Genomic DNA, 24,031 nt, shown 5'->3' with positions numbered 1-24,031 from the left:
TCTGCTTGGCTCTGAGTTCTTCATTCATTCAACTCCACAGGTCCATCTGCAACACTATTTCTGACTAATGACACCACAAAGGGGGTTTGGAGCGCTGGCCCTTTAAATGCACAGGAGACACTTCAGGCCCCGCCCCCTCCAGGTTATTGGCTGTGCTGCTCTGTCCTGTTCAACCAACAACTGAACATTTGAGGTAATGGGCTCCAAGTTTGGACAGATTTTCAGTGTTTACTACAACCGCTGATGACGACAAACAATTATGGAGAAAAACTGGAGAAATGTTGGACTGAAGTCTGGACCTGATATGAACAAATGAGGAGACGGAACTAATGAAGAAGGAATTCAAACAGGTTGTAGAAATCCACTGGATTTTTGCCGGAATGAATGTAAAGATAGTTTTGCAGCAGCTGGAGGGTTCAAATTTAAACTGTCTGAACTATTAGTGTCCAAATACACAAAGAAATGAACCAAAGACTAATAAAAGTGGGTTTAGACAAATATGAGCCTTTTAATATTTCAAAAATTTGTAAAAAAATATTTTCAAAAATCCAAATTTCTGAAAATTGTCAACAAACTTTGTAGACATTGTCCCAGGGAAGATACAGATAAATTTAAATGAATCCAACCAATAGTTTTGCAGAAGATTGTTGAACTCTAGATATTGGTGACCTTGAGTTTGACCCTTCAAGGTCACTCAAGGCCAAATATATGACTTCTATCAGTGATCAAAAGGAACTATATTGATATCTCTAAACAGTTACATGTTACAAACCATCAAAATATGGACCATTATAATAAGTAAAGGCACATTTTTAATATTTAAAAATTCAAAAATCTAAATCTCTCTATTTTAAATTTTGACCAGTAGTTTCATCAGAGAAGATGTTTGAATAAATTGCTAACGATGAAGACAGAACCTTCACAGCAGCTTATGGCCGATCGGCCGGTGAGATCAACAGCCTTTCAAACCTTCTTGGCCCTCAGAGTTTTCCTCCACAGCGTTGAGAAGATGCCGTCGGTCCAGTCGTTGGTGGTGACGTCCAGCGTGCCGAACATCTGCGAGGCCGTGATGGCTTTGGGGTTCATCCTCATCTCGCGGTGTGGGGATCCACAGTCCGACATGGCCTTCATCAGGGTGTGGATGCAGGTGGTTTTTCCGGCGCCACTTGGACCCAGAGTCATCATCCCTACAGAGCAGACACCAGACAGGGCTGTTAAACAAAAACAACCGCCAGCGGGTCCAATCCGGCCCATGGGATGAATTTGTGAAATGAAAAATTTACACTGCAGATATTAACAAGATGTTAAAATCATTTTAGTTCAGGTTCCACCTTCAGACCAATAAGATCTAAAGTAGATCATATCGGTAAAATACTGTCATAATACCCTATATATAATGACAACTATAAATTTTTCTCTTTATTTTAGTGTCAAAAAGTTAAATTACATGAAAATATTTACAATTACAAACTGTCCTTTAACAAAAAAATTTGAATATGTGAAAAAATATGAACAAAATGAAATGTATTAAGAGAAGTCAGTGTAATTGGACCAATATTCTGTCTGTTACTATATGTTTTATGTATTTGTAGATCCACTGTGATCTGTAAGTTGTAATTCACATGAAATTGCATAAAACTGCACTTCTTTTTTTAAAAGAAACTTCAGGTTGTGCATGTTATTTACATTTTTTTTAAAGAATACTTTGTCGACATACACATTTGCATTAGATTTTACTTTTTCCCCTGCTATTGTTTTACTGGTCAAACAGAAAAATAAGAGTTTGAAACATAAAAACAAAGGAGAATGAGCTAAAAAGGACAGTCACATGTTTATGAATCTGTCACAGGATGTTTCACAGAACAGATAAATAAATGCAAATAATTAAAGATGGTACAGTTTTACAGTTAGAGCAGCTGTCAGCTGATGAAGTCTTTACATATTAATAAATTAATTATATTTGATGAATATAAACATGAAAACATTACATTTTTATCAAAGGCTTGAATCAAAGTAATCAAAGAAATTTCTAACAGAGGTGAAGTTAAATCAAATCTGAGTGAAGCCTGACGCCTGGTGGTGAAACACTGGCACTGCAGGCGGTAAAGCAGCTTTATCTAACGTAAAACAAGTCACAGAATCTTAAAACCAGCACAAGGAAGTAGTCATTAACCAGTGGAGATGACACCACTTTTTAATCACTAGAATGAGCCACTAAAGGAAAATGAAAGCAAAGTTCAGAGGGAAAAAGGAAGAGAGATGGAAAGAGAAGGTTGAAAATGAAAGAGAGGAAAAGAATCAAAGGCAAGAATGGAAAGATATAAAGAAATAAAAGAAAAAGAAGTAACAGAGTAAGAAGAGGACAGGACAGGACAAGAAAAGGAAAGGAAAGGAAAGGAAAAGACTGTTTGCTGATGTGTACCGTGTCGGACTCTCTGGGTCTCGTAGAGCTGGATCAGTTTGAGGACCCAGGGGGGGTGGGCGATCAGACCGGCCTGCTGGGCCTGACTCATGATGGACGCCTCCAGGTCTGGATACCCGGCTTTGTCCAATACTTCAAACATACAATACATGTGTGAGTGTTTCTGTTACTGCTGTAAAGCACAACGATTGAAGGGGTTGAATGGATATTTATCCGTTTAAATTCACGTATACGGAGACACACTAGAAACTATGTAGATGAAAGGTGACTGGTGGGTTCATCTGAGCTGTGTGGATCTAGTAAATTTAGTTATACTGGGTTTGTGTTGTTCTATCTTGGTGTAATTAAAGGTGCAGATGACGGCGTAGAAGGTAAAGAGACAGACAATCAAAGGTTTTCTTTTTTTTTTGGTTTTTTTTGTTTTAAAAATAAGAATTATATTCTTCTTACTGCTCCTTTACAATCATAAAAGTGTTGATTTGTATGTATAATGAACTTTTCTACCAATTATATAGAATACAATAGTTTATCCAATATATAATATACCCCGCCCCCTGAATGGGAGGCAAGGGGTACTGTTTTTGTTTGTTTCTTTGCTTGTTAACACTCTAGCAGCAAAACTACTGGTTGAATTCATACCTAATTGGGTTTATTGATTCCCAGTGACCCAGATTGGATGTGATTACATTTTGGGAAAAGTAGATCAAAGTTAAAAATTTTAATGAATTTTTTTTCAGTGTTTTTTTTCTTCCATTTATTTACTTATAATGGGTGAAATGTCAAATGTCTATAAACATCAATGTTGTTTCAATTTACTTTGAACTTGGCACACATATAGAGGCAGCTGATATGGTGACATCAGCATCACTAAGCCTTAAAGGTGCTGCAGACTTTTGTGACCAATTTTTCATCAAATCTGTCCGTCCTCAGTCACATCCTCAGTTCATGAATCTGTTCGTCTGTCTGTCATTACTCACCTGAATCTCTTGAATCACAGTGAACAGTTTCTTAGTTCCATCCACCACAAACAAACCCATGTGTTTACAAACAGAGTGGGGAGGGAACTCGGGCATCTTCGGAATTTTGTCGTGACGTGCACTGTGGGAGGTGAAGGCTCGTGCCGCCATATGACGGTGGCAGCAGCAGCACAATAATATGGTATTATATGGATGAAACACAATGTGAAAATGGCTGAAACGCAGAAACGGCTGGAGGAATATGCATAGAAGGAAGGGAGCTCCTGCCGTTTCCGCGTCATCTGTAGCAGCTGCTGCTGCCAGACAGCGGCGTGAACCGGCGTTTGCCGCAATGCACGTTGCGATAAAATTCCAAAGATGCCTGAGTGACCCTACTGGCTCTGAACGTAAACACACAGTTTGTTTCTGGTGGATGGCACATGGAAATTATTCACCGTAATGCAAGAGATTCAGGTGAGTAATGACAGACAGATGTACAGATTCATGATATTGAGGACATGACTGAGGTTGACACATTTGATGAAAAACTGGTCACGAAAGTCTCCAGCACCTTTAAGGAGAAAGCAGCACTGGTCTGTCTTTATGCACAAAGCCATCCTATGGTAAACTCCCTTCATATTTATGTCATCTACTACACTAACACACAGCTGTTAGAACTTTGGTTCCCCTAGACGACTGCTCGACCACATACTCAGGATTTGCACAGAACATGGTAGAGCAGCTTTCTCTTATTTGTGCTGTGGTCATGGGACACTCTTAGAACACATTACAGCTGAATGATTTGGTCTCCCTGGGAGAGTTCAAAGCTCTGATGAAAAACTGTAAATGAAGAGTGCAATTGGTTTTCCAAAACTGGATGTTGTTGTATGTGTCTGTAGTCCTTTGTCTGTTTTTAACATGTTTTATTTCAGATTTTTTGTAACTTTGTAATGGCGTGCTGTCTTGGCCAGGTTAAGCTTGAAAAAGAGATTTTAATTGCAAGGGATTTCTGGGTTAAATAAAAAAATAAAAAAGCATAGCATAGACATGATGACATCAGATGGATCGATGCCAAAATAAGCTACAATCCGTGTGGGGGGCGGGGTTTGTTGTGCCTGGAACCACTTGTTGTTATTGTAACAAGTACAAAGAAATTACAAGTGCCATCCAATGTGTGCATCATATAAGACCTACTATAAAAATACAGCAGCTAAATAAAAAGGTTTGTACTGTATTATTACTTTCATGAAAGGACAAATAAAACTGAAACACACAGATCAGAAAATGTGAGTGAAAAAAACAGAAACCTACCGATACCAGGAAACAGATCATTGATGAGACTCATGAACAGAGGCTCGTCCTCGTCCACCTACGACAGAAACACCATGAAAGAAACTAAAAACACTGAGTCACTGCAGAACGACAACAACTACAGATGAAGAGAAAAGAAAAAGGAACAGCTTCAGCGAACGAAAGGATGTGATGAAATAAGGAAAGAACTGAAAAGGACAAAGAAACAGACAAATCAAACAAAGAGATGAAACAAAAAGACGAGGAACTTTTCTACGTGAATATTAAAGCGAGTGGATGAGCGGGACACGGACCAGTTTGGACAGGTTCATGTCTCTCAGGACCCTCATGACCACCGTCTTCTCTGGTTCTGACGGGTTGGATCTCTTCACGGCCCCCAGCGTCCTCAGAACCGACAGAATGTTCCGCAGACCGAAGTCATAGTGGACCTGAACCGGGACACACACGATCAGACCCGTTTAGACTCCAGATGAATCTCAGGCTCCTGTTCCCACATGGTTTATTTATTTATGTATTTATTTATTTATATCCAGGGTTCGTACACATTTTTCAAGGTCTATTCAAACACTTTTAAGGGTCATTTTCACCTTATCACTGGGGTCAAATGCATTTCTACAGAAATACATATACTCGGGATTTTTTTTTTTTCACTGTTTATCACAATGATGTACATTGTATTATGCTATAAACATCTAAAATTATGTTTCATACTAGCAAAAAGTTTAGAAATTAAAGGAGAACACAAAGTTTTATCCAAAAAAAAACAGGGAAGCCACTTGCCGTTCTTCAGACACACTCACACCGAGACAAAGATTAAGATACAAATGTACCTGGAGTCGACCTGAGAACACCTGGAATTTACTTTTTTCACACTAAGTTTTATTTTTCTAAATGTATCACCTCTGTAAGTAGATTTGGCTTGAGTTAACCCATTAAGACCCAAATATCCACCAGTGACCAAAACCATCTACTGATCTAAACTGTATAATACCTGCTGATCCACTAATCCTATCAATAAATGGAAATAACTGGTATCAAATACAGTTCTTCATCTTTTCATGGTCATCAGATATGACCCATTTGGACGTTCAGAGGCTCTGTAGTTACCGTGGAAACACCATCATCCTGTACAACACTGATTCACCAGTAAAAACCCATGGAGTTGGATCAATGACAGTGGATGGACACACTGGGTTTATGTTCAGTTAATGACAGATTTTACTGAAAAAGTCACTTTTTCTCAAGTTTCTGTGTTTTTGGTGTGATAACCCTCAACGTAATCTCAGCATGATAATTAAAGTACATGATCAGTAAATAAATATGGGAAAATACCTGATTTTCACTGAAAAAATGCAAAATGGAGAGAATAATATTATGATAAATGGTGATAAATCACTTAAAGGTTAAATAGAGAGAAAAAAAATATTTGGGAACTGCCACAAAGTAGCACTGGGTCTTTATGGGTTAATATTAAAACTAAATAAATAAATCACATCACAGAGTTAGAATTGCAAGCACTTCCAAGCACTTAATCTAAAATTCATGCGCTTTTCAGCCCTTGAAAACACAACACTGAAATTCAGGCATTTTCAAGGATTTCAAGCACCCGTACGAACCCTGGATGTTAACGTCAACCCCTGAGATTAAGACCGTTTTTTATAAGGGAGATTACACAGTTAAAACACAAATAACACACATTTAATGATAAATAGTTGGTAAAAAAAAACAAAAAACATTTACGAGCAGATTAAGAAAAACAAATGCATGTTATGGGGTCGGACTCAGCTCCATTTAAAAGCGCTCAATGAAATTAAGTGAGTTCAGAGTTTGTGCAGCTGATCCCATCAGAAGGTGCAGAGGAAATAAAAGTCCTTTAACCCAGTTCTGTACGGCCAATGGAACAGAAAGCCACACGTATGGTCGCGTAAATAATAATTAGACCTTCAAAAGTAATCAAAAACAGTGGTTATATAATCTAGAACTAACTCCTGTGTGTCATGTGACTAAAACAGATAGAAAAGAAAACATGGGATGACTAAAAGCACTGTTTTTGTCAGTACAATGACATAGATACTAGGGCTGGGTATCACGGCCAATTTCCATAATCGATTCAATTTCGATTCATAAGGTTCTGAATTGATTAATCACGATTCGATTCGATTCAATATTATTCAATTCAGTATTAATTGATTGATTCAGAGTAATTTAGTGATATCAAAGTACAATTTTGAGTTGTAACCTGATTATTTGAGTACCGCAGTCATGCAACACATCAATACTGGGATCAATATTGATATTAGAAGGAAATAAATATGACATTTCAACAGTAAGTAGCTGAATGTGCTCTGAAATAATGATCAGGACAGAAATATTCCCATGTTTCACCAGTGGATGTGAACGGACTTCTTCATCATCTGTATTGTGTTTTATGGCTGGTGGCTTCTACTCACTGGGGGGGGGGGGGGTGCGGTCCGTGACTGTTGATCGGGGGTGGGGTGGGGCATAGTGTAGCAGTCGGACATTGTCTCTTCCTATTCCTCTAACTCCATACTCAGCCATAGGTGACAGTATGGATCCAAGTTATTATTCCAAGAACGACCGGCTTCTGCGACTCGCCGGACAGCCAGTTCCTTCACACTGCAGGTTCGAGTTTGAGGTCGGAGGACCTCCAGAGGAGGGGTTTTTCCTCACCCTTCCTCCACATCTTTTCTGCAACAGAGCCGTCGCGAGCGAGACCAAGACAACCCCCCGGGGGTTTGCAAGACGGAGCCCACAGTTCCACGTACTCCCGGTCCTGCTCTGAAAAAATTGATCTCATCCACTATTAATCGATTACGCAAAATTAAAATGAGATCGATCTAAGGTCGACTAAATCAATTTTTTTTACCCAGCCCTAATAGATACTGATGGAAGAACTGAAGTGATTTTGGTTATTATCAAGAAAGCCATGGAAAATGGATAGATATCAGCGCTGAAATTAATCTACTATGAGCTACTTGTGTTATCATTATATTTGTCCAAACAAATGGACCTTTAGTTGGACCAGGAATTAAAAGGAACAAGAAATTAAAGAAATAAAGGGGTGGACTATCAATTTTTTCTGTGAATGTAATCCTTTGTACAGAGAATAAACATCAGAATTTCTCTTCTCCATTAATGTCAGGGTTCCTACAAGTTTCTACAAGTTAAATTCAAGAGTTTTTAAGACCTTTTTAAGACTACTTAGATCAGAATTTAATGCCCATTTCACAGCCATTCCCCTCCACTCCTGTCAACCAGATGGAGAATGATATTTACTCCAACCAGGAAGTATTAAAGTTCCCAAAGTCAAAAAAAAAAAAAAATCAGTTGTTCTGGAAGGCAGTATGCTCAAGAATTAGTACAGCAGTAAGTCAGCATGTACCAGTAAACCCACTGATACGTCTGCTAGGGAAGGTCCCTGCTTTTTGAAAAGAAAATGAGGATGTGATTCAGTCACTGTTAATGTTAGCGAGGAAAGCCATAATGATCAAATGGGGTTGGAGAAGACCCCCCCTTCCATTCTTTTGTGGAAATCCCTGACCTCAGAAGTTGTGATACTGCTAAAACTAGAACACTATATTAATAAAAGGACTCATATTTTCCTGCAGAAATGGAGGAAGCCACTGGAACTTTTGGGAGTGCAGTATAATTTGGACTTAAATACATAACATGTTGGATATCTATCACTTTTTGTTTTGCTTTCTTTGCTTGTCTTCCTTTTCACTTTGATTGTAAAGAAATAACATTCTTGATTCACATACTTATTGTGTTGTATTTGACTATACAATATGAGCTATTGTGCAAACATTCTGCACTACCTCAGTGTGTTATGCCCGCGTTTCCACTACATGGTATCGGCTCGACTCAACTCTGCCTTTTTGTGTTTCTATTACAAAAAAGGACCTGGAATCTGGGACCCAGTACTAGTTTTTTGGTATCACCTCTGCCAAGGTTCCAGGACTGTGGACCAGATACTAAAACATGACGTGGTAAACACTGCTGACCACTGATTGGTCAGAGAGTCGTCTCTGTGACCTGCCGTGTTACAAAAAACAGATGCAGAAGTTTACAGTAAATATAGCGGTAGGTCAATCCACATGATGAAAGTCTGTAAAACTACACCATGGATGGTCGAGGAGGTTCAGACGTAAAATTCAGCATGAGCTTGACGAGACAACACGCGATGAGTGACATTTATCAGCAACTCTGAGCAGACGACACAGAAGTAACGCGCTGCATCGCTATGACGACCAGGTACTGTAAAGTCAGTCATATCCTGTAATGGAAACGATCTCCAGGAATCCCAGGAATAGGACCTGGTACCTGAGTCGAGTCGAGCCAAGCCGAGCCGGTTCCACGTAGTAGAAACGCAGCATTAGTGATGTTGCACAAGGCATATATTACATAACCAGTCTTGTAGCATAACTGCAGTCTTGTAGACTTTTTATGTGTGTTTGTTTATTGTTTGTAAAGTTGTCATAAAACTTGAATAAATAGAAGTTTTGGAAAAATTTTTTTCCCAAAGTCAGTTTTCTCAGGCAACGAGTGCGACTAACAGCTGCAGAATGTTTCTCACGGAGGCTGGAAAGTTAGCGATCACTGGTTCCTAATTTCAATATAAATTGTCTGGTTGGAACAGGTGGAACTGAGTCGACTATCGTTAGTTTCTTTGTATCTTGGGCATTTAACAGACACATTTAAACAAAATACAGAGAACAAGACTGACAACAAAACTGAAGACCAAATTCAATCCCTTTTAGGAATTTTTTAAGGCATTAAATGCAAATTTGTAAATCCAAGACTTTAAAGACTTTTTCAGACCCCGTGGGAACCCTGGAACGTACAAATGTGGAAGGGCAGGAGGCCGAGTGTTGCCTTCGTCACCTGTTTGGAGAGCTGCTCCTCACACAGTTTGTACAGAGTGTAGAACTTCCTGCTCAGAACCTGGTTGTCACGGAAACCGGCGCTGGCCAGCTTGACCCTCATGATGATGGCTCGATCCGGGACCATCATGGCCACCGTCCGGAACTGGATCTTTAGGTTTTCTGGAAGCTCCTGGCGGCCGGCATACCCAGGGTTCTACAAAAACACAGAGTCAGAGGGGAGGTCTGGAAGGTTTATCGGATCGGGTCATAGACCTGGACCGGTCCTGATGGAAAGTCACATCCACATCGGGTTTACGATCCACTTCTTTCTCCACTTTTATGAAGCAGCTCCTTAAAGTGGGATCTAAGTTATGAAAGACTGAGAACATCCCATCTTGTCATGTGGTCCCAACTACTGGTTCTGGTTTATTAGCTCTGTCTGGTTCTGAAGTCCTTCTGTCTAGAACACACATCTGTTTGTCAGTCCATCACATGTGGACACAGAAGTTTATGTTCTATCTACAGCTCTGACTGGTTCTGTGGCAGGAACGTCAGGAGCCACTTTCAGATGGTATGATCTATAGCGGACCAGACCACCATGATAACAACATACAAACCTAGAAATAATGACAAATACAAAGATTCTCTTTGTTTTAAAGTGAAGACAGTACAATTACATGATGAAACTAGAAGCATTCGGAGAGCGCAGACCTCCGCCAAGGCTGATCAGTGGGCCCCCCCGTGGGCCCCCCCCCCCCCCGATCACCCCCAAAAGTTAATCATTTCTTCCTTATCCCATTTCCACAAACCCTGAAAATTTCATCAAAATCTGTCCATAACTTTTTGAGTTATGTTGCACCACTAACGGACAGACAGACAAACAGACAGACAAACCCTGGCAAAACAGAAACCTCCTTGGTGGAGGTAAATATTTACATCTGCAAACTGTGCTTCAAAAAATATCAACAACATGAACAACCTGAAAGAAAAACAAGTGTAATTTTATCAATATTCTGCCTCAGTTTGTCACTTAGAAATGTTCATTATAACATACAGACCCCAGTGGATCTACAAATACATAAAACATTTAAAAAACAGGCAGAATATTGGTACAATTACACTGATTTATATGAAGACATTTCAGTTCGCTCATATTTGTTTAAGTTATTCACATTTTTTGTAAAAGATAGTTTCAGATTTTCATGTAATTTTATTTTTACACTAAAACAAAGACAAAACCTTAGCGTTGTTATTATTTACAGATTATCAGAATAGTATTTTACTGGTCTGACCCACTTTAGATCCAACTGAGTTGTATGTGGAACCCTGTACAGAAATGATTTTGACCCTGACTGTCAATAGTCAGTATCTCATCATGTTACAGATTCATCCTATGGGTGGGTTCGGACCCTTTGGCGGGCCGGTTTGGACCCACGGGCCGTATGTTTGACACCCCTGTTCTATGGTAAAGGAGTTGTTCTGAGGTCCATCAGTTCCAGAAACTCGACCGTTTCTGTCTGGTTATGGTGGGAGAACATTTGTAAAAGTCAGACAGGTTCTGAACTCTACAGCTGCAGATCGTTGGCATTCCAGGTTCTAAGTGGTTCTTGATGAGATCTTAATAATAATAATACATCACACTTATATAGTGCTTTTTTGGACACTCAAAGACGCTTCACAAACAAACAAAACAAAAGAACAGAGAGAAAATAAAAGAGGCTCAAGAAAATGTACGTTGAACAGGTGAGTTTTCAGTAGTGATTTGAAGTTTGTATTGACTCTGAGTTTCTGATGTTTTGTGGGAGTGAGTTCCATAGGGTGGGGGGGCGGCTGCAGCGAAGGCTCGGTCCCCTAAGATCCGGTGCTTTGTCCTAGTGGTGGGAGTGAGGAGGTTAGTGTTGGCTGATCTGAGGAGACGGGTGGGGGGGGCAGTGCTGCTGAAGGAGATCAGTGAAATAGGGAGGGCCAGGTTATGGAGGGACTTGTAGGTAAGGAGGAGGAGCTTGTATTGGATGCGGTATGATACGGGGAGCCGGCGGAGTTGTTTGAGAATGGGGTGATGTGGTCTCTGGAGTGGGTACGAGTGAGGAGGTGGGCGAGATGGGAGGAGGGGAGAGCATACAGAAGCAATAATCACGTCTGGAGGTGATGAATGCGTGAATAAGGATTTCAGCAACGGATTGTGAGGGGGAGGGGCGGAGACGGGCCATGTTTCGGAGGTGGAAAAAGGATGTTTTGGTGATGTGACTTATGTGTGTTTTGGATGAGAGGGTGGAGTCCATGATAAAACTGAGGTCTTGACTTTACCTTTCCTTTCAGCCGCAGACACATTTGGTTTGTGCATCGTGATAACGCGGTTCTTCATCACAAACCTGAAGGTCTTTGAATAGGAGATGATCGACCTTACATCTACTGAATGGAACCCTTCACCATCCTCTCTTAATAAACCACCCAGTAATGATCCAGTCTCTGGACCTAAAACCCTCTGGACTTCGTTACCATGGTGAGGAAGATGCCGAACTCGGGGTCCATGTCGACCACGTCTCGTCGGTGAAAATGAACTGCTGCTTCTTGTTCTTCTTACACTGGAGGACAATGTAGATCTGCTGGGCGGCCACAGACAGGACCGGCAGCTCGATGCGGTTGAACTCGTCGAAGCAGCCCCAGGCCCCGGACTGGGCCAGACCTGCAGAGACCAGGACACACGCCAAAGGTCTACAGAGGGCGATGGGCATGGTTTTTTAATTTCTGACCCATCCACTAAAATCATCCCATTGTAAACATTGTTAAATTCCTACAGTAACACCCTTCTACTAAGTGAGTACAAAATACACACCGACACATTTTAGCATTTAACATTTGACCTAGAACCAAAAATAATAATGGATATTAACCAATGTGGTGTTAATCATTGACATATGCCAGGATTGAAAAAATTAACAAAAGAAATACAATTTAAAGGGTTCCTACACATCACATTTGAAACTTCAAAATTCCATACTTTTTCCAGACCCTATACCTCGCTCACCAACAGTGTGTGGACATCACCTGTCCGTCAAAGCAGCAGTGAAACCTGACGACACCTGGGCGGGCTTAAATGGGTTGGAGGAGGATAAGAGCAGAAGGCGGTGCATTCAACTGTCAATCTGCCAAATGTTTTCTGGGACGTGTAGCCGACTGTATGTGCTGTCACACAAACATTTCAGCTGCACTAGCAAGAGCCTTAAAGAACAGACCGATTCATTTGTTTGGGGTTTTTTTTTTTTTTTTTTTTTTTTTTTGATATTCATAATTTTATGTTCTAGAAAATAGAACAGTGGGAACAGTCTGGGAAACATGAATATTTTTCCATACATTGTTTCCATTTTCCATACTTTTCCAGACCTGGAAATTTATAAATTCTAATTCCATATTTTTCCATATTTGTGTACGAACCCTGAATTTATATGTAGAATATTTAGGGGAAAAAACTACCAACAATTTTTTTGTGTTTGTTGCATTTGAAGGTACTATCTATATAACTTCTATTGTTTCTATTGATAGTGGTTTATTGTTTTTATTTATCTATTTATTTATTTATGTTTGTTGTTTTTAATTGTATGGCTTTTTAATGTAATTCTTGTATTTATTCTTTATTTGAGTTTTATTTATTCTTCTGTATAGCACTTATTTCTTTCTTGTACAGTTTCTGTCTTTAAATCTATTCTGTATTTTCTTCTTCTATTTTGGTTTAATTCTTCTTCTGTCCAGCACTTTGGTCCACTGCGGTTGTTTTAAGTGCTTTACAATAAAGTTGGATTGGATTGGATCAATAATATGGTTTGTTTCTTTTACAAACATGATATTTAAAGGGGTAAAATTTGACAGTTACTGAGTATTTTTATTTTGTGGCGCAAGTTGATAAAATACAAATGAACTGTAAAAAGTTCAAAACAAACTGTACGAAACAATGTTTTGACATTACTACAGCGCTGCACAGATGATGTACTTCAGGTGGTTAGGAAGGTCCTCCTGAGGGGGGACACCAGGGCTTGAATCTACAGGTTCTTCCTTGTGCTTCCTTTTCCCCTCATGTGTTTCCATGTGCAGTGTGTCACCTGTTCAACAGACTGATGGAAAACCCACCTTTGTAAATGCGACCCAGTCCTCTGTAGTCCATCTGGTCTGAGCAGTTGAAAACCACCACGTATTGCCCAAACAGCGGCCCATGTCTTTGGTGGTCTCTGTTTTACCTGCAGACACAGGTGTGTTATCAGAGCACTCCACATTATGTCACTGTGTTCTAACTGGGGCTGTGGGCCGTGGTACCTGTTCCTGCCGGACCGCCGGAGCTCGCCCATACTCATCCCCAAGGCCTGAGACAGGGTGATGTAACACCTGCACAAAGATGTACGCACAGTGAACGTTAATGACCCCACACCTGTTCATATGAGTGGTCACCGCTCCGACGGTGTCAGGTGGGTACGTACCTGTCTGTGAGGGGCGTGGTCACCGCTCCGACGGTGTCAGGTGGGTACGTACCTGTCTGTAAGGGGCGTGGTCACCGCTCCGACGGTGTCAGGTGGGTACGTACCTGTCTGTGAGGGGCGTGGTCACCGCTCCGACGGTGTCAGGTGGGTACGTACCTGTCTGTGAGGGGCGTGGTCACCGGTCTGTAGGTGTCAGGTGGGTACGTACCTGTCTGTGAGGGGCGTGGTCACCGCTCCGACGGTGTCAGGTGGGTACGTACCTGTCTGTAAGGGGCGTGGTCACCGCTCCGACGGTGTCAGGTGGGTACGTACCTGTCTGTGAGGGGCATGGTCACCGCTACGACGGTGTCAGGTGGGACGTACCTGTCTGTGAGGGGCATGGTCCACCGCTCCGACGGTGTCAGGTGGGTACTACCTGTCTGTGAGGGGCATGGTCACCGGTCTGTAGGTGTCAGGTGGGTACGTACCTGTCTGTGAGGGGCGTGGTCACCGCTCCTACGGTGTCAGGTGGGTACGTACCTGTCTGTAAGGGGCGTGGTCACCGCTCCGACGGTGTCAGGTGGGTACGTACCTGTCTGTGAGGGGCGTGGTCACTGGTCTGTAGGTGTCAGGTGGGTACGTACCTGTCTGTGAGGGCTGTGGTCACCGCTCCGACGGTGTCAGGTGGGTACGTACCTGTCTGTGAGGGGCGTGATCACCAGTCGGTCGGTGCAGCCCAGGTATTCGTTGCAGTAGCTGAACTCCACGTCTGTAATCTGGATCACACATTTGTCCGTCTCCTCTGAAAAGTAAAACCTTGATTGTTTCTGCCACTCGAAGTCCGACGCCGATCGCACGTTAGTTTCACCTGATGAAGAGGATTCATTCAAACCATCAGTCCCTCTGATCATCGTGTCCTGATAACGGTCCGTCCGTTCTGTCTGTGCGTCCACTCACCAGCTCGTCAAAGATGTCTCTCTGGTGGACGTGGATGGTGATGAGCGTCTCGTACTTGGTCCTCTCGTTCTTGCTCAGCTCCCTGGTCGTCATGTCGATCAGCTCGTTAAGGAGATCCAGGAACTTCTGATTGGTCGTCAGCATTACCTGTCAGCCAATCAGATACCAGGAGTCAGTGTGAGGACGGGATGTGCATCAGAGGCGTTCACTGGTTAACAGCAGACCTTCTTGTCAGACTTGCTGCGGACCAGGGCCTCCTCTGCATCTCTGGTCCAGATCATCTGGATCCCCAGGAGCCTATTTGAGCCGGGAAGGCCGACTGGAACTCCAGCAGCTTCAGGCCTTGGTCGCTGATGGCCAGTAGGCCTGACAGATGATGGTGTGGATGGTGCGTCTCACTCCGGACAACAGCTGACCCAACCAGGTCTCCACGTTCCCCTAAAGAGACCAACGATGAAGTGTCTGTTTCATCACTGCAGCTGAGGAACGCGTCCTGAACCCATGAAAGACCCAGAGCTACTGTTGTGGCAGTTCCCAAAGGAATTTTTCTCTATAGTTAAAGGTGGGTCTGAGATCTTAGAAAAACGGTTCCAGGGGCTACATTTTGAAAATACTCAGTTCAAAAGTCCAAACCCCTTTCTTCAGACGTCCCCTCCGAAGCCACGCCTCCAGAGTACTGGCATGCGCAATGCTTGTTCCCGAGGGTTCACGAGCGCTCCACAGCAACAATTTGCCGGCTGAGGCTCTGCTCCGTCCCCGGCTCCGTCCCCGGCTTCAGTCTCCTCTAACCCCCCCACTCTTCCAGAAACCGCCCCAGTTCAGACCTATGTGACTAATGTTTCATTTCCTACTGGTTTATGTTAGTGACAGAACAGTTTGCAGTGAACTTTCCATCCTAACAGAACTTATGTATCCTGGTTCTGGCTTCGCTTCCTGTACAAGCGCTTCCAGCCTCTGGGAACGCGTGATCCCTGCTCAAAGAGGGGTACGAAGAGAGGGGGGAACGGGGGTGGGACAAATGGCAGTTTGACAGACATATCACCGTTCAATCATTTCCAGTGGGCGCTCAAAATGATTGGATGGTGTGTTTTCAGTCCTGTCCGTTCCACAGGTGACTGATTTTTAAAATTTTTGTGTTAGAGCATTTAATTAATTAGTTGTAATCGGGGTGTGAAGGGGATTTGAAGGAATATAATAATGCTCCAGGAAAACATCTCAGACCACACCGTTAACCTTTCTTAAAGGATTTATCATCATTTGTTACAAGATTATCTGCTGTATTTTGTCTTTTTTCAGTGTAAATCATGTGTTTTCTTGTATTTAATTTACTGATCACATAGATGTTCATTAAAAACTCAGAATAAAGTTTAGGGTTATATCAGAACCAAAGAAAACTGAAGAAAAAGTGACTTTTGCAGCACAGATATCCATAACTGAGCGTAAAACAAGTGTCCATCCACTGGCACTGATTCCAACTCCATGGGTTGACTGGTGAATCACTGTTGTAGAAGATGACAGTGTTTCCATGGTAACTACGGAGCCTCTGAACGTCCAAATGGGTCATATCTGATGACCATGAAAAGATGAAGACTGTATTTGACACCAATTATTGACCTGGACTGATAGGCTTAGTGGATGGACACAGTGACATCAGTAGATGGTTTTGGTCCCCAGTGGCTGTTTGGGTCTTTGAGGGTTAAAGATGTCTTTCCAGGTGAGTGGTACCTGAGCTGTGACGGCTGACTCAGATCCACAGTTTCTCCTTCCTGAGACTGAAAACTGAGGATCTGGTCGTAGACCTTCTCGTTGAAAATGACTCGGTTAACGTTGTCAAACAGACTGAGCAGATGAGCTGGACACAGAAGGAGGCGTTTATTCCACATGCAGTATCTGTGCACTGTCACCTGTACGTATGTTTATGTTTACAGGTGTGTTCGATTTCTGTTTCTATATTTTCTACAGTATTCCTTATTGCCTCGTGTGCCTCAGAGGTTTTGTAATTTCAGTTTTCTGTATGTGCTGTACACATGGAAAACACTAATCACTTTTCCATTGACACTCATATGCATGAATATAATTTGCACATAAAAATTTATCTAATGGAAAAATGACAATTTCACCAAAACTCTAGTTTTTCAATTACAGTTTTTGGCAAGAGGTGGTGGAAATAGTATATCATCCAAAACTGCAATGGAAAGACCTTTTTCTGCAACTAGAATACAACATGAATAAAAAAAATAGATGTTGATGGATGATACAACAAGCCAACAAGAGTTTTAAAAGAAACATGTCGTGGTATGTGTGGACACACCAGGAAACTGAATCATTTAGAATTGAGTACAAGATAGAGGGGTAATATAGAATAAGACTGAATATATCTGTAAATCAACACCGTATTTATGTTTGTCGTAATGTTTATGGAATGACTTCTTGTGTCATCTCACGAAAACAAATAAACAAATCATCGCATTTGTGATTTAATGGAAAAAACAACATTAAACTCTTCTCTTTTTCAACATTTAATAAATATCGGTAAAGTTTTGCGCAGATGTCTGATGGAAAAGCGACTTCAGACAAATAAAGCGGACTTTGACCTGTTTATCGGAGCGTTACCTGAGCAGGTGTGCTACCTGGATAGTGTGTGAGTCTGAGGCCTGGCCCAGGATCTCCAGCAGGGCGGGGTCGGACACGAAGAAAAAGCGCGGAAACACCAGGCGTTTCTTCTCCAGGTAACCGGACAGAGACTTCTGACAGAGCTCCAGCTGCTCCAGGAGGTGAGGAAGCAACTGAGGAGACCACAACCCACCAACATGTTCCATGTGAGTCCTAATCAACAACACTTCAGCATCTTAAATGAACGGAGGAAAGAGGACAAGTGTAGATGTAGATGCTTTTCTGACTGACTGAATGGGGTTCTGCTTGGAGACGCTTTTAAGGAACATTGTTGATGGTGCTTTTAGTACCTTTTATGTGTGGATTTAGAGCGGCGTTTTACCACGTGTTTCATGTACGTGTTTAGTGCAGATGTATGGATGAAATCTGGATTCTCTGTATCTTCTGCTGCTGCCATCTTGGCCACAACACTCACCAAAGAGGTTTTTATATTATATATTTATTTTGAATTTATACAATGTAAACAGAAGTACTATATAATGTTGCTATATCATTGTATAGTGTATTCATATATAGTGTGCTATTACATCATATATATAATGCATAGTACATTATATGCCTATGGAACATGGATTATGATAAATGTAATCTATCATAAGGGAATAATGGAGTTTTAAGACTGCTGCTGTGAAACAGAGTTGATTTTGGATTTGTGGAACATCAGTGTTTTTGTGCAGGCTTGGTCCACATGAATTTTGATGTGTGAGGTTTCTGAAGTGACTTTGTGGAGCTGACATGAGCCTGTGGTCAGCAGAGGAAGATGGCTGAGGGGGCAGGAGGAGTTCTGCTCAACTTCATCTCACTTGTGTTCAGATCTGGTTTCCATGGTTTTCTTTGTTGTTTTTGGTTTTAAACGTTGATGTTCGACATAAAAACAACCAAACAGATAATAATGTACTAATAAAACATCCAACAGCGTGTCTGGAACACAGGCCTGATAGAGTGGGCTGTTTAACAGGAGTGTGGCTCAGAGGCACGTGGGCAGCACCTGGCTCAGCATCTCGTCTCCCACGCAGCACTGCACCACGTTAGGGAGCTCATGGGCTCGCTGCATGATCCTCTGCCACAGCTTATCGATGTTCTGGAAACGTTTGGCCTCCTGCAGTGGGACAAAGAGCCAGTGAGGACCAGAGGACCAGAACCGGACCAGAGGACCAGAACCGGACCAGAGGACCAGAACCGGACCAGAGGACAAGAACTGGACTAGAGAACTAGAACTGGACTAGAGAACTAGAACTGGACCAGAGGACCAGAACCGGACCAGAGGACCAGAACCGGACCAGAGGACAAGAACTGGACTAGAGAACTAGAACTGGACTAGAGAACTAGAACTGGACCAGAGGACCAGAACTGGACCAGAGGACCAGAACCGGACCAGAGGACAAGAACTGGACTAGAGAACTAGAACTGGACTAGAGAACTAGAACTGGACCAGAGGACCAGAACTGGACCAGAGGATGAGAGGGGATGAGAACTGGACCAGAGGACTAGAACTGGACCAGAGGACAAGAACTGGACTAGAGGACTAGAACTGGACCAGAGGACTAGAACTGGACCAGAGGACTAGAACTGGACTAGAGGAGAAGAATTGAACTAGAGGACTAGAACTGGACCAGAGGACTAGAACTGGACCAGAGGACGAGAACTGGACCAGAGGACGAAAACCGGGCTAGAGGACGATAACCTGACCAGAGGACAAGTACCGGACTAGAACTGGACCAGAGGACGAGAACTGGACCAGAGGACGAAAACCGGGCTAGAGGACGATAACCTGACCAGAGGACAAGTACCGGACTAGAACTGGACCAGAGGACGAGAACTGGACCAGAGGACGAAAACCGGGCTAGAGGACGAGAACCGGACCAGAGGACAAGTACCGGACTAGAACTGGACCAGAGGACGAGAACCGGACCAGAGGACGAGAACCGGACCAGAGGACGAGATCCGACCAGAGGACTAGAACGGGCTAGAGGACGAGACCGGACCGGAGGACTAGAACCGGACCGGAGGACTAGACCGGACCAGAGGGCTAGAACCGGACCAGAGGACTAGAACTGGACCAGAGGATGAGAACTGGACCAGAGGACGAGAACTGGACCAGAGGACTAGACACCGGACCAGAGGACGAGAACTGGACCAGAGGACGAGAACCGGACCAGAGGACTAGAACCGGACTAGAGGACGAGAACTGGACCAGAGGACTAGAACTGGACCAGAGGACTAGAACTGGACTAGAGGACGAGAACTGGACCAGAGGACTAGAACTGGACCAGAGGACGAGAACTGGACCAGAGGACGAGAACTGGACCAGAGGACTAGAACTGGACTAGAGGACGAGAACTGGACCAGAGGACTAGAACTGGACCAGAGGACGAGAACTGGACCAGAGGACGAGAACCGGACTAGAGGACCAGAACCGGACCAGAGGATGAGAACTGGACCAGAGAATGAGGACCGGAGCAGAGGACAAGGACCTGACTAGAAGACAGGAACTGGACCGTCATGACAGACTGGTTGGACCGTCATCACATGAGACCCATTTATAATAACAGCACTTTTGAGTAATGACAACAGCACACTGTGATGATGATAAAGTGAAAACAGACAGTAAATGAAAGGGGGTGTGACCTGAGGCAGCTGTTTGGCGATGTCTCCGCCCACAAACACAGCCTCCAGGTAGATCCACAGGTTTTGAACCGACAGCCACTTCTCTATGATCTCAGAGGTGTTGGACAGTTTCTGGACCCACAGCTGGATGGACGGTTTGAACGGAGCGTTGTACCTTCATAGAATAGAATAGAATAGAATAGAATAGCCTTTATTATCATTGTGCTACTCCAGTCAGTACAACTTAACACCAGTACTTTAAAAAATAAGAATAAAGTGTACACAAAATTATAAAAACAAAAATAAGAAAACAGAATATAAATTTGAGAGTTTCACAAAGTAACATAAGAATAGAGCTAAATAGAATAAAATAAAAAATAAAACTGGACAAAATACGAACAGATGCAGATTTACTGTATTAACAGCACGTATATCTATGTAAACAGTAGGTACTGTCTATGTATGTAAATAGTAGTTATATCTATGTAAACAGTATCCTCCTCCTCCTCCCTCACCGGTTGCTCAGCAGCGATGACAAGACCATCAGACTGTCCTCCATCATGGAGATCTTGTCGGCCACGTCGGCTCCTTTGAGCAGCAGTTCTCCTCTGGTCCTGAAGGTGGAGAAGCTGAGCGTCTGGCTGCTCCACTCGGCGGCCACGTCCTTCAGCTTGGCCTCGATGTCTCGCTCCTTCACCGCACTGATGCAAACATCCTGACGCAAACAAGAACAAAGGTTTACAGAGTCACCCCTTCACTTACATACCTACTACCTACATCACATCTGATCCGAAAAGGGTCTGTGGAGCCTGAAACCTGGTCCAGACTTGAACCTGGTCCCCACACTCCAGACCCTCTTGTTGTGGATCTAGTCCGGCATTTATCAAATCACAGTGTAACTCTGATGCTCTTCTGCGTCTGTTAGTGGTTTTATAATGGCTGTGTACTGGATGAGGTTCCACTCTTTCCTGTTCATCCCTCTGTTCCTCTGAGTCCGTTCCCATCCACTTTCTCCATATTTTCCACAGATGGAGCTGCATTCGTCCTCTTTGAGACCATGTTGGGACCAAAGCCTACACAATCTGAACTATGAGCCCCGAAGTGACAGCAGTTCCATCCAACCGACCATTAAACCAATCACAAATCAGACCATTCTGTTCAAACGCACTAAAACTCACTGTTCACATCCACCACTTTCACACAATTTACACCAAACCAACACAAAACCTACTCTCTGAGGATTATTCCAGACTTACTTTGAAGTTGATCACAGGTGTTGTAAAATCATCAGGTTTTTCAGATTTCTTTAATATTTTTCATGGTTTATGCCATTTGTGTATTTATCAAAGTTCATTATACAAACATAAACATTATTAAAGTCTCTTGTTTCTGTTTAACTTGATATTTGAGTAATGGAAGATATTTTCAAATTAATGCAGAACCTCTACATTAATTTAAAACCTCGTTTTGAATCAGGGTTTTCAGATTTTTTTTTGTCCTTTTTTGTTCAAGATCATTCTCAGTTTTACCGTTTCTGGATTTCTTCCCCTTGTTATGTTCATAATCATTTCTTGGTGGATATTTTCAATCTTCTCAGCAACAAAAAACAACTTAGTGGAATTCAATGGTAATTCTAAAGTCTGTAAATCTGTGAAAATATTAACTACAGTATCTACTGTGAATGAGGTCAAAGTCCTAAATGCAGCAGCTTTACCTCGATGTCTTCTTTGTATTTGAGCAGCGGAGCCTCCATGATGTTTCTGAGGCAGAAACTGTCCAAATCCACATCGAAGGTGTGAGATGTCAAATCACTGAGACGAGTCCAGTGTCGAGACAGCATCGCCTGGATTACAGTACAATAGATTAGATAGAAGTTTATCGATCCTTCAGGAAATAAAGGTTCCGGAAGCAGCACAACAACGAATGTGAACAAAGAAATATTACAAAGAAATAGTAATAACAATAACTTTAAAAACAGTAGTGAAAAAACAGGCAATTAGAAAGAACCAGTAAAAATAATAAATAACAATAAATAAATATTTCTATACATGTGCACACAAAAAAATATATAAAGGGTGTCCCAAAAATTTGACATCATTTCATTACCTAATAATTTGTTTAAAATTTCTTTGCGCTTTTGCTAAAAAAAGACTAATTATTTTTATTGTTGTGCTTTCAGCAATAGACATGCCGTTTACTGTGACAGAAAAGGTGTTTTGTGTGTTGAAGTACACCCAAACTCAGTCAAATGTGAATGTGCAATGTGAATTTGTTAGAAAATTTCATCTGAACTTCAGAGGAACTCCAGAGGAGAACCACTGAGGCTCTGGAGAACGTTCCACACCACCTGCTGCAGCGAGTGTGGCAGGAACGCCACTATCGACTGGATGTGTGCCGCGTCACAAGCGGCACACACACTGAACATTTGTAACAACTTTGGAACATTATAAAATTACCATCCCCCAGAATTTTTCATTTGAAATTTGTAGAATAAAACATTCTATGTCCAAATTAATCATCTTAAGTATCATTTCTCCTGACTATGTATGGGTCAAACTACAGTCATGTCCCGTCAGAGATCGAACTTTAATTGATTGCCATTCCAACATTTATTTCAATATAAAGTAGCTCCTTGTTTTGGATAATCCCTTATGGTCCAACTAAAGCAAAAATGAATTTAAAAGTAAAAATGTGGGTCATTTAGCAACACTAATCTGTCAAATTCTCTCTAAAATATCCCGTCAGAGAGATTTCAAATACCGTGTTTTGACCCGTAGTCATTCCGATATGGACATCTCAAATGATGTGGTTTTTTTTGGGGGGACACCCTGTATATATAGTTAGCCTCAAAGAATAATTGCCTAAGTCACATTTTTGTCAAATTGTCATATTTGCAGAAAATTACCCTAAACCTTACTTTAAACTACTGTATCATTTTGCATCATTGGCTATGATCTGATCAAAATATGAGTATGGCAGTTATGTTATGAGGCTAACGATATATAGTTTAATAATCACAGGATAAGAATTATATGAAGTGTTAAGAGTGATAGTGGTCATAACAATGACATAAAAGTAATTAGTAATATAAGTATGTAATTAATAGTAATAATAATAACAAGAGTAATAATAATAAGCAATAAGAAAAATAAATTGAGAACACCAACAAACAAACATTTCACAGCGTAAGCAAGGGCAAAGACACACAATAAAAACCCAATGTTGGGTAACAGAGTGTGAGGTGAAGGCCACGTGGCGTCAGGCGTGGGGTGGCGGTCTCTGATGCGGGCCAGCGGTACCTTGTTGGCCATCATGGTGAGCAGGGGGCAGGTCTCTGTGAAGTCGTCGATGGTTTCTTCAGGTCTCTGAAGGCCTGCCACTCCTTCAGAGCCTTTGGAAGCTTCCGGATCCTGAAAACAAACAACAAACACAAAACTAAACCACAAACTCTGGCTTTTACAATATGGGATCAATGACACTGGATTCTCCTTAAGCCATAAAGACCCAAATATCTACAGCTGATCTGAAGCACCTACTGATCTGAAATATCAAAGAACTGTTCATCCACTAGTCCTACTATATAATACATGTTCTGTGTCCCATCGATGTTGGACCACAGGAGGGTGTTTGTATGGATTTTCCTCAGCCTTCACAGGCCCCATCGCCACCAAACCCGTCAAATGAATAGAAACATGACCTGACTATCGACTAGGCACAATTTTATGTCCGTATTCAAATGTTGTGAGGTATGCTGGGAGATTTTAGCCTCTC

The 24,031-nt window shown here is 42.1% G+C and overlaps 1 pseudogene; it reads right to left on the bottom strand.

The window, feature by feature from the left end:
• Positions 1-24,031, bottom strand: part of LOC115411672 (dynein heavy chain 5, axonemal-like) — a 68,679-nt pseudogene that overhangs the window by 36,623 nt on the left and 8,025 nt on the right.

This window comes from Sphaeramia orbicularis, chromosome 20 (assembly GCF_902148855.1).
Source record: "Sphaeramia orbicularis chromosome 20, fSphaOr1.1, whole genome shotgun sequence".
NCBI lineage: Eukaryota > Metazoa > Chordata > Actinopteri > Kurtiformes > Apogonidae > Sphaeramia > Sphaeramia orbicularis.
Note: the sequence above shows the minus strand (reverse complement) of the source record. Positions and strands in the feature narration are given on the sequence as shown.